The sequence below is a fragment of the Cygnus olor genome, chromosome 18 (assembly GCF_009769625.2).
Source record: "Cygnus olor isolate bCygOlo1 chromosome 18, bCygOlo1.pri.v2, whole genome shotgun sequence".
In the NCBI taxonomy this organism is placed as follows: domain Eukaryota; kingdom Metazoa; phylum Chordata; class Aves; order Anseriformes; family Anatidae; genus Cygnus; species Cygnus olor.
Genome location: NC_049186.1, coordinates 10,991,634 through 11,004,174, shown reverse-complemented (window position 1 = coordinate 11,004,174; position 12,541 = coordinate 10,991,634). Strand labels below are relative to the sequence as shown.

The window sequence follows — 12,541 nt, the reverse complement described above, 5'->3', positions numbered from 1 at the left end:
CAATGTCAATCCCCACCAGCTATGCGCACGGTTCCTTTTGATGAGCTCCCCAGCCAGACTATGATGCTGTGCTACTCTGGGCTGACGTGTGTAATTAATCCTGGGAGTTATGAAAGTCCAGGTACATAATGAGGGATGTTGGGAAAGGGATGTGTATCCAAGTGGAACTTTCTCAAATTTGTGAACCAGGACTGGACTTTCTTGCAGGCTATATTCATCATATCACAGCTTCTCTGCAGATTCATCTGCAGACTGCTCTCTGGTTTCTCTTCAGATCCTATAAATCTTTTGCCTTTTACAAACAATTTCCATGGAGAGAAACTCATGAGTTTCATCACTGATTTTTTTTTTTTTTTTCAGGCACCGTATTTGATATTTTACTTGGAGGTTGGTTAATATCCAGGCATCCTTTAGACAATTATGAAGCTTTTGTATAGGAAATGAACATCTAATCCCCAGATCCCATGAGACTATGCACCCTTATAGAAGGAATATGGTTTTCAAGAAAATCCTTTGCCCTTTGCTTTAAGAAAACCCTTTGCCCTAAGTCTCATAAAACAAAGCAGCTTAGGGATCTTTGCAATAGCAGGGCTGAACTAAACATGCTTAACAAAGTTTCCCTTTGTCAACAGCATTTTAGTGAGGTTCCCTCCTGCAGGATGAGTGTCAGGCTTCAGGCTAATCTCTGTAATTCTTTAACTAGAGATTTGCACGTTATTAAGTGGTAGTTTTCTCTGTGGGTGGAAAGCTATCATGCAGTGGAACATTTCTCCTGATGGAAAGCTCAAATGCTTCATTCTTCACATAAGAGGCCAATGCTGTGTGTCTCAGCTGAAGGACAAAAATGGCAAAGGAAATCAGAATAAAATCCCTATTGAAAGAGGGGATTATATTCACCACATCTATCCACAGGCTGTGGGCAAGTGGAGATTTCTTAAGTTAGCCCCAACCATTAATTAGCCTCTACAGGTAATTACAGATTTTGAAATGATCATTGCTGTGCATAGTCAACAATCACAGCTTGGATTGCATGGGACAAACTAGGAGATAGTGTTACGCCGTGAAAAAGTACTGAAGAAGCTAGCAAACCTCAGGGTCTGTCTACTTCCAGCATCCACAACAAAGACTATCTTTTACTGTCATTTCAGCTAAATCTTGATAATCTTGATTCTTTTCTACTGGGTGACATGTTCCACACACAGCCTTTTAAACATAGTAAGCTTGTTACATCAGAGACTTGTTTTTGTTTTTGTTTTTGGCTAATACTATCCTTTTATAGACAGAAAAAAAATACTTTCACTTTTTATAACTGGGTACCAAATGTTTAAAGGTAAACTACCTCAGACCCTCTGGTCTGAGATAGAGTTCCTACAAACAAGGTCCACGCATAGCACACCAGCCCTGCACCAGTACAAACAGTGGGGAAAGTGAGAAACATGCAGGAGGGTGGCACGCTAAGTTCTACGCGAATCTGCAAGGTGGGAAATCAGAAGGAAACTCTCCATGCTCTATTGAAGCCATTTTGGTGAATAATCTACTCAAGCCTTTGGCAAACCAGGGACATTTCTCTGAAACAATCCATCCCATTGTCATTTATTAAGATTGCTTCCACATCCAACTTTAAACCTCCTTCCCTTAACAAACAGAGGGCCAAACTCCCCTGAGGTCTTTACAATGGCTTTGCTGGGTCCCTGTGCAGGCAAACTCCTGTTGGCACTGCGATTTGATCCTCAAGCTTCATCTTGAATTCATTTGCGTGTGGCATTTGCATGCTGATTTCTTTGACGCCCTAATGGTTCAATTTCAAAGCACATCTTTTCCCTTTTATCTCTAGCTGAATGAGATGTCTCAATAAGCGCCAGATAAAGACGGAAGTCTTTTGTCTGAAAGCACACAGGCATGGCCAGCTGTGATGAAAACTGGCTGAAGTTTCACAGGCTGCTTGTCTGCCTCCAAACTGGAGCTCCAGCTCCTTTCAGTCGGGAGGAGCAGAGTAGGGGAAAAGGCCTTTCTTGTACACATGGTTGCCAAAACAGCTGAGAGTCTTCCAGTGTTTATTTTTCCTTCCAGAAGTTATTTTTGAGAAAGGGTTTGAGGGGAGCAAAAGGGAAGGGATCAACAGGGAAGAAAGAAAGAAAAAGAGAGCAGACAATAACAGTTAAATCAGTGATTTGTATCATATGAGGTATTAGATGGAACACCATCTTTATACTGAGAGTAGACACTGCCGTTTGCATTTGAGCCTCTGAGCCAGACGTTATTCAGTTGTTTAACAGTGGGATGTCCCTGTGCTTTTTTTTTTTCTTTTTTTTTTTTCTGATTTTAAAAAGACTTGCCTTCGTGCCTTTGAGTTAGTTGACCTGTTGAATACAAACGGTCTGGCATTGAAAAACAAAGGTTATTTTTTGAGCCAGCTAATAGTGAACAAAATTGTGTCTATCTTAAAAAAAAAAAAGTCAATAGGCCTACAGGATGGCATAATTACGGAAGGATTATTACAAAATCAAGGGTACTAGTAAGGTGTGCATTTTGAATAATATTTTTACAGGTTTTAAGAGATCTACCAAATATGAAACCTCCTATACAGTACTCAACACTGGTTACATACCAACCACATTTGCTCAGGGTGGTGCATTAGAAATTGGAAAGATCTAATTCTACTGCCTATGCCAAAAAAATCTAGATGGTGAGTTTGTTCCCCAAATGATCTGCCCCGAAGCTAAAGCAAGATTATGTGTTTTTCATGGAGTTATTGAAAACATACTGAATTTAAGCTCAAGAGGTCTTGACACATGGAGAACAGTTTAAAGCCTGCAAGGCCATGATGCTTGTTAGGATTATACATGGTGGAGACTGACTAGCAGTTGCTGATTTTGGTCTCATTACAGCCTGTAATGCGGTTTGTGCAGATTGTAGCTTGGCATGGGCTGCTCTCTGTAAAACCAAGGAGTAAGAGCTACTGGCGCATCTTTGACCACACTTTGCACAAAGACTTGGGTGTCAACCTAAACGCTAACACTCCTGCCAAACCAGCGCCATTTTATTAGCCTTTCAGTAGAATGACAAAGAAACACAGCTTCCCTGCAGCAGCTCCAAGGGGTTAAATTCACTTGGAGAAAGGAAAGTCAGATGGGCTAGTCTCAAATAAGCCGCCCATCTGGGAAATGTCAAGTTTTCTCACAATGTTTTTAAGGGTTTGTAATGTGGCTGATCGTTTGCATGCATGAAAACAGCATGGGAATGCAATATTTCCTACTATATGTGTGGTGGAGCCCTCCAGTCCAGCTGTATTTTCCTTGTCATGTTCTTGAATTCTGACACCATTTAGAACATGCCAGTTACTACCGTAGAAAATGCATTTTCATTCTGTTCCTTGGATGAAAAGCACATTAAGGCAGAAGAGAAAAAACAGCAAATTCTGAAGTTAAAGTTATCAGTGAGGTCTCTTTTGCCTACCCCCCCCCCCCTTTTTTTTCCTTTTTTTTTTTTTTTTTTAACAACATATAATTTCATCAGGGGGTTGAGTAGGTGGGGGTAAAACTCAGTTTGACACCATCCTAAAAATGAGAATGTGAAAGTCTGGGCTTGATGCCACAGAGGAAGAGAGAGAATGATGACAACATTACTGTCACTATATTACCACACACTGTAAATTAAAGTTAGTGGTAGGCAGTTTAAGCAGTATTCCTGTCTGATTCATTAAAAAAATACAGTAGCTATATGGGCACAAAAGTCTTGTTCTTCATGTATCTGATATATGATTGGAAAGTTGCATTATATCCTGTCTTGAGGAAAGGCCTGTGCTCTCGGCATCCCAGGCGGAACAGCAAATTTGTAGCCATTGACTTCTGCGGATAGGACCCCATGCCTGATGTGTTGGCCATGTCTGAGGAGAATCGTCGCTGAAATATGTGAGCCAGATCCTCCGTAGGTGTAAACTGGCAAATCCCTATTAAAGTTAATGATTTACTGATTTAGTCCAGCTGAGGTCTGGCACTCTGTGTGCAAGTGTCAAGAAGAGGAACTATTTATTCCTAAGTGAACCATTAACTTCGGGTCCTTTATGTTCATCTCTGCAGTTAAAATTCCTACTGCATTTCTTCAAAAGAAAAAAGGGTGATATATACGTGAGTCATATGTCTACATACCAGGCACCATGAACAGCAGAAGCTGTAATTAGTACTTCTCAATAAAGCTATATGAGTAACTGGCTTCTCCTTTTACTGCCAAGTCAAGTATAAACTTTTTGGATCAAATTATTACAAAAATATTTTAATGCAAATTGATACATCACAATGTGCTTCTTGGGGGTAAAATAATGCTCAGAATTTCATTTAGATTCAGGCCTGTTTAGTTATATTTTAATTTGAAGGAATTTTGGAAAGCAAAAGTCATGTCAGGAAGAAAAGAACATTTCACTGTCAAACAGCAAAACAAAGTTTTCTGAATACACGCTATAGACATATGTATAGACATATATATCATTCCAATGAGTAACTGAGCAAGAACAAGATGAGTACAGTATGCAAAGGTGTCTCTAAAACTACATATTTTTCACCAAAATATGTTTTATCAGAACATTTTCACCCAGCTATATTACTTTCTGCAGAGACTTCTACAAGAAAACATATATTTTCTAGGATTATCTGCAGTGCCTGTTGTTTGTATTACCTTGTCTGTCTACTTAACCATTCATCTAGCCTAGACAGTATTTACAGACAAGAGTAAAGGAGATTGAGGCCTCCACATGACCACAACTGGTACAGTAGGTCCTTTTGCAGTGGAGGTCAGGTTATCCATCCACACAGGTAGCAGAGATGGATGCACTGCTCTCTCTGCTTCGTTTGCAGACAACTATGACACCGTTTGAGCCCATGGTGTTTGATATCAGAATGTTTTTTATTCTGTTTTTCCTAAATCTAAAGCCCATTTATGGCTGCGTGACTATAACACACAGGCCTAATGGAGCTGTTGAAAAGAAAAAGAGTAACAAAGCTGAGAGCTGTTGACTCGGCCTTGTTTCTGTTCCTGTAATTTATGCACTTATGGTTGCTGCTGTGCTTCATTTTTAAGGTGTCTGAGGTTAAAATATTAAAAAAAAAAAAAAAAAAAAAAAAAAAAAGGAAAAGAAAGGAAAGGAAAGGAAAGCAAAATCTATAAAGCATTATTATTGTACTTGTTTAATGATAAGAAACTCTTTCTATTTGGTGACTACTTCTGCCTGTTTAATATTCTTGTTTTTCTCCTCCGAGTGGAGGAGAAATCTTGCTTGAATACCACATCTAGCAGTTCAGGTTTGAAATTACTTGGCTTTGGTAGTCAGCAGTATTTCTGCAACTTGTAGCCCACTTCTGCAGACAGAAGAGGCTCATACTGGGGTCACAGCAAGCTGTAGTGGCAGCCATGGGAAAGGTAAGCCTCGCAGAGTGTAATTATCATTGTTTGATGCATGTTGTCCATGCAGAGATTGGTGGATAAAGCAACTTCATTAAATAAAAATGGAGGGGAAAAAAAAGGAAAAAAAAAAAGAAAAAAAAAAAGGAAACAAGCCTCTCTTCTTTAATGCGACCAAAATACACTGACTTCTGTTCCCTCTACAACGACGAAACAGCAGGTTTCCACCAGATGAGCTATATGAGAACATAATTTGTCTCAATGCCTTATTTTGTGGTTGGGATGGGCAATTAAAAAGCCATACACATGCAATAGTCAAGTCCCAGACTCACACCTAATAACTGTACTGCACATCATCACGGCTTCAGACAAAACAATTACATGCAAAAAGACAGACCTATTACTAATCCCACCAAGGACTTTGCGCAATCAGATACTTCCAAGAAATAGGATCATATTTCCTGAAGTGTCTTAAAGTTATCATTGACTTGTTACATGAGATTTTCCAAATACACTCTGGATGGAATATCATTCTTGGTGACTTCCAGTTCTTAATGAGTCACCTCTTTACAATCACTCAAGAACAATGAGTATGCTACTGATTTCAGCGTGCCAAAATTTTAATTTTAGTAGGCTCATTTCTTGAAAAAAGAATTTGTTGCTGATTCCAGTGATGGAGAAGAAAATAAAAGTCTTTGTTTTTACCACCTTTAGTCCTAATAATAAATGAACGTGTAGTGGCTTCAGCCAGTATTATTACTTAGAACATTCATACAAAAAAAAATATCATTTTAGGTCAGCCAAAACTATTGGCGAATTTGAGTCAAACAGAAAGAAGAAAAATATTAAAAAGACAAAATTTTTATCTTGAAGCTTAAAAATGTAATGACCACAGGAATGCAACAATATGAGATCTAAAATGTTACTGAAAGCATAAAATAATTTCCCCTGTGATAGATATCAGAACACCTCTTATTTCAGTTTGCTGGTTTGATTTATTTATTGCTTTGGTGCTCACAAGTTGAGCAGACTGGGTTGGAAAGCAATCTGAGTACAAGCTGTGAAAACTCATAGAATATCTGAGTTGGAAGGGACCCACAAAGATCATCGAGTCCAACTCCTGGGTTCCCAAAGAAATAAAAGTCAGATCATGTGTCTGAGAGAGTTTTCCACACACTTCTTGAACTCAGTCAGGCTTGGTGCTGTGACCACTTCCCTGGGGAGCCTGTTCCAGTGCCCGACTACCCTCTCGGTGAAGAACCTTTTCCTGATATCCAGTCTGAAAAAAAATACAGTTCCTGCTTCCTGCTGGGCATGGGCTGGGCTGTGCCATGGGAAGGCCGCAGCGAGCAGGCCGCAGCAAGCAGGCTGGGCCAGGCCGCAGAATCTGGCCAGGACATCTCCTCTCAGAACATCCATTTCAACATTACAAAATTTCATCTAAACTTGTAGCTACCTGAGAATGAAATGGAGATAGAAATTATGAAACAGATTTTTGTTATTATTATTTATATATATATATATTTACTTCTGGAAGTTTTCTAACTCTTTGCTATGCTGGTGAATAATTTTATCCAGAGAAAACAAAGCCACAGCCACTGGACATGAACTTCTTTTCTTTTCTCGTCTTTGAGAAAGACAATCATACATGTCCATGCACACTATGAATGTGAAATGTATGCACAAACAGTGGCACAAGACTGAACAGCAATTTGAAGTAGAATATTCTGGTGAAGCTAAAAATATTCAAAATGTGAGTTCCAGCTCTTAAAGATGATTCTACTCAGAACTCTGCTTTAATGAACACTTGGCCAGGATTAATAAATAAATCAGCTATTTTTCTGAGATTTGATTTCATCAAACGTCATTAGACAAACTCCTATGGAATGTTTAACATGACATTGCTCTTATCTAGCTGCCCAGCATGGGACTGCTTTTTGGAATCATCCGATACATTTATTAAAAGCCTTCAGAAGGTCACTCACACTGCAAACTAAGGTCAGCCATAATAATGTCTGTATTTAGATGGATGAACTGCTCTGGGCTCCCCCACCTGCTGAAGGGTCTAATGAGCCAGCTGAGAGTTCCTGTCATAGCAAACATACCCCTTCTCAGTTATAACCCATAGAGTAGGTTGAAAATGCGTGAGCATGTAGAGCTTTAGGAGTAGGCATTTGACAGTGATGAAAGAAATAAAAACAGGCCCAGAAGGAACACTGACACGGAGCTGAAAAAAAAAAAAAGTTCGCCTACACTACGGCGAAAGATATAACGCGTTTCACTCTGAACTCTGAGCACGGACCTTATTTATGTCTCTTTTAAACCAGATTGCTAGTGAGTGATACAGTTTGTTTCTACAAGGATCCTGCGGTAACAGTCACAGAGAGCGAAACAACCTCAGGTGCAGACAGGCCACCGTAAAGCCTTCCACACTGCTCGGCCTCCTCCAAAACGTCGTGTTACTGCGCAGACAGCCCATCCATTATGTCCTGTAAAAGGAGATGATAGGGATACCAGGCTTGGAGAAGGATTCTGCTTCATTTCCTCAAGAAAGGAGCCTAAATTTACTACGCAATACAGATGCTGTTGCCCCACCTGTTTCAGAATCATTTGTTTGTTAGTCAGAGTAACTTAAATGGTGGCATTTAGGGAAGGATGTTTAGGGGCTGGTGTGTCAATCAGATGATGATGGGAGGGCATGGCTGCAGCCAGAGGAGCTCTGTTACCTCCACTAATGGCACACAGCTTTCCGTGTGCCAAGATTACACACCACAGTGACCAACCTCCTGCCAGCCACGACACAATAAAATACAGATGTGTACTTCTTAAAACAGAAACTGAGCAAGTGAAAGAAAATAGATTTGGCACATGGAGCTGGGGTAGGCTACAGGCTTCCCAACAGGCACAAAAGGCCACCGCGGCGGTGCGGGTGTGACAACCAAGGCCATCCCCTGTCCCATGGCGAGGCAGGAGCGGGCTGGGCACCGCCTGAGGGGACGCAGAGGAGGGGAGCTGTCGGGAACGCCCCGCTGACAGGAGCGTGGCTGCTCCTTCTCTCTCTCTATCTGAAATCCATGAAAATCGTTCAAAATTAACCAGTCTATACACATATATTTATCTAAATACGAACGCCAGGTAAAAACTGGCACCGCCGCTAAGGGCTGAGAGGAAAAAAGCGGTCTCGCAGCGGCGGCACGGCGCTGCCATCTGCAGGGCGACGGCGGCAACGCGGCCTCGGGCCCTGCGGGCCAGGCAGGGCCGGCCAGAAGCAGGCTGAGGCAGTGAGGAACAGGCAGCGACAGGAGATGGAAGAAACAGGGAGGACAGGACCCGAGAAGGCACAGAAAGGGTCAGCCCAGATGGGGCAGGTGGTGCCTGCGTGAGCAGGCCTCAGCCATGGTGGAGCAGCCTGAAGCCATGACAAGGCCCTGAAGAAGCGCACCATTGCCTTCACTGGGTCTGAAGTATTTCAGATCATTAGAACAGGGACTGTCACGTGTCTTGTGCACTCCAGTTGTAGTACCAAGCCAGGCCAGTGTTAAGCCTGGTGCAATGACAAGATCACACTAAGAAGTTATATTGATAACCATGGTATTTACAGCACATCACTAATAATGCCACTGGGGCAAATCCTCTGAAGGAAATTAGGGTAATCTAGGAACCATGTGAGGGTAAAAGTGCTGTGCTAAACTGGGGTGTTACTGTGTGAAACCTTGTGAGAATCATAGAATCATTAGGGCTGGAAAGGACCTCCAAGATCATCTGGTCCAACCACCACCCTACCACGAATATCACCCTACCACCAATATCACCCACTAAACCACGTCCCTAAGCACCATGTCCAACCTTTCCTTAAACACCCCCAGGGATGGTGACTCCACCACCTCCTTGGGCAACCAGTTCCAATGCCTGACTACTCTTTCTGAGAAGAAATGTCTCCTTATTTCCACCCTAAACCTTCCTTGGCCATTGAGGCCATTCCCTCTAGTCCTACTGCTCATTAAAAGTGACTTATTGGTCATCATGCTGAGTTTCCCACTCACCACTGGGAAACTCAGGTATAAAAAGGGGTTATTTAGGATTGAAGGACAGGGAATTGTTCAAAAGGCCCATGGTAGGGGAGGTCTTAACTAGAGACAGGACATTTTGCTGTAAACTTGATCATGAATTCAGTACTGCCCTTCATTCAGTAGGAACAGTCAAACCTCTTTCCTTCTGTGATCTGTTGGGGGTACTTAGATTATTCTTTACTATTAGTCACATTCGCTGCCCTGTGATGAGGCTTAGCACTAATTTCTGCAGGTGACAAGATGATGTAATGGTGCAAAGGTACCTCTGAAACTCAGCAAAATTAAACAATTTGCTTCCTACTAACTAACTGTAGGTTAATGCAGAGAAATGAGTGATGTCAACTAGTCTTTATTCACAATGCAGTCAGGCAGAGTCATGAAAAATTACAAAAAGAGAAACATGATATTTTTTCCTAGTGAAGAGGCAGCTTTCAGCTTCAGGCTTCTGAAAGGTTTATGAGAAATTTTCAGAAATATTTAAATTTAGAAATAAAGAAACTAGTATCCCTTAGAAGTGAATCATTGCCTGGAGCATGTATATATATGTATTATCTATTCCACTGAGCTGTAATAAACAAAAACTACCTTACTTCTGAAAGCGGACAGCCTATGGGTCAGGTTTAGCATAATAGCTGTTTTTTAGGCAAAGATCTGTACAGCTTTGGTGCCTTGGCTTTGCTATTGTAAACTGTCTGCTTAGCTTCATTTCAAAGCATGGGGGTTTGAAATCAATCATGGTTTGCTTTTGGTTGATACTTGTTTGCTCTACTTCTCAGCTTTTAATACTTCACGGCACTGACTCAGAAGTCTGTGCCAAGAACTGCATCACGTTGATATGAACAAAACTCTTGCAAATTCAGGCTGGCCCTCAAAATCCATTAGTGCCCTAGGAAATTCAGGAGTTGGAATCGTCGCAATAGAAAGGTATAGATTTGGTTTACATATGTTGACATGAGGATCTCAGTTGCACCCGTTATGAGAGTAACCGCACTTGGTGATGAGTGAGTGGGTTCTCCAAGGGGGAATGGAAAAATCAGAAATGGACCCTGTGTGGGAGCAATACGCTAAGGTGCTGACAGCTTAATGAATAACTTGACTGTTATGACAGTAGGACACCTTGCAGTTCCAAGAGCAAATATTTGAAATCATATGCAATGCAGGAAATGTATATATGTATGTAGAGAATACATGGCTTACCCGTATCACTAACAGATGGTCTATGTTTTCACTTCAGAGGTTTTCTTCTGCGCAATCATGAGTTACTGGGGGTGAGAGTGAATCCATAGCTTGCAACTGATGACATAAAATGGAACAGTGTATTAAAGTCCCCTTTTTTATGGTGGCCATATGGCTCAGAGGTTTTGGTAACAGCTAATTAAGATATTTGCCTGTTGCCCCCCCCCCCCCCCCCCCATAAATCTATATCTCCTTCTACTGCTCCAAAAGCTCTAGTTGGCCGAGATGGCGAGATGGTAAAACAAGGTGGTGATTATAAGAAGATTCTTTATAGATATATATGTATTAAAAAAAAAAAAAAGAAGGGGGGGGGGGGAGGGAGAGAGAGAAAAGAGAAAAAAGGATTCTGGTCCTTTGCACTGTTATTTACATTCTTCTAAAGCTCCAGTGGATTATGAAGACAAAATCTGGCTTTTGTCTAAAGCAGGCTTTAGGGTTCATATTAAAGAGGAGAATTTGCAAGGATCTGGAAATACCATTTTCTGCCATGTATCAGTTCTGGGGACTTGAAGACTGTTCCAGATTTACTTATCTGGAGCCTCTTTTACACCATCATTCCCTAACACAACTGAAATCAGGCAGCCCTTCTTTTCTATGAAGGCTGTGAACAGCTGATCCCATCAAGAGTTATTCTCTGTTGAGAATGGATGGGAATCCTTCAAATTCATGGCTTTGGGGATTTTCTTCACTTATTCAGGGGTGGTTAGTATCTTTTGCAGAATGCTCAGATTTTGAGCACCTTTTTTCCTTAAAAGTAACTATTTTGCAAAGAAGCTGTGACATTTTTCATTAAGAAATTCACTCTTTAGCCTCCTGTTCGAGAATACTGTTTGGTTTTATCAATTTGTACTGTGTATTAGGAATAGGATATTTTTCTGTTTCCAGAAAATAGACCTTTATGAATGTTCTGCTCATATTAGCTAAAAAAAAAAAAAAAAAAAAAGCAAAAACTTTGGAAGGTGAAGACAGCGAATTATTAATTATTTAAAGCAGCAGAAAGAACAGACCGATCCACAATAGAAAAAGAACATGATGGAACTCCGGAACTCCAGTCAAACTGTTCCTACAGGACTGGTGGGGGAAAAGAAAAAAAAAAAATAGACTGCCTATTGACACAATGCTGTAGGAATTTATTCAGTACTAATGTAATTGATGTGAATAATTGGGGGGAATAGATCATTATGATTAACTGAAATTCACTTTTTGTTGTTATTGTTGTATTAACTGCTAATAAGGAGAATTAGTGCACGAGGTTTCCCTTAAAGGAAGCACTTCTTCCCATGCTCACTACCGTTTTAGCTTTACTTTTCTGGTTGTTACGTACATCTCACAGTTCATCTTGTGGGAGTCAACTTTCCAGTCCTACATACAGAATTTGGTAGGGCTCAGTCCTTGGGGAAAGAACAGTCCAACACAAGCATTTCATGTGAGCCTGGCAAGGTAATTGTCTCCTGCAGCTGTCAGGACTAATCACTCAATGCAAACCAGGCCCCAGCATTTGTGGTAGCCTGAGGGCAAGCAAAATATCAATTGGGCTACAAATCAAGACTGCAGCATCCTCTTGCACCATGAATCAGTTAAATGAGACAGGCAATTCAAGTGCTAAGTCAACATGGTCTGTATAAACAGGAGTTTGAAAACTGTATTTCAGTGATTTGCTTCACCTTATTTTTAGAAGGCAACTAAAAAAGAGAGAGAACATGAATAAACTGCTTGGGCTGGGCAGACTAATTTGGATAAAATAATCATAATCCTGATGTCATCACAGAAATTCCGGCTGAATATATATATAATCTATGTTGGTGGTTGGAAAAAATTTGATCAACTTTAAAAAAAAACAC

General features: G+C 40.8%; 1 non-coding gene across 1 annotated transcript; it reads left to right on the top strand.

The window, feature by feature from the left end:
- The first annotated feature begins 254 nt into the window (after positions 1–254).
- LOC121057194 lies at positions 255–375 on the top strand. The gene has a single exon (XR_005813693.1). It is a non-coding gene; the product is annotated as a U5 spliceosomal RNA (small nuclear RNA).
- The last annotated feature ends 12,166 nt before the right edge of the window (positions 376–12,541 follow it).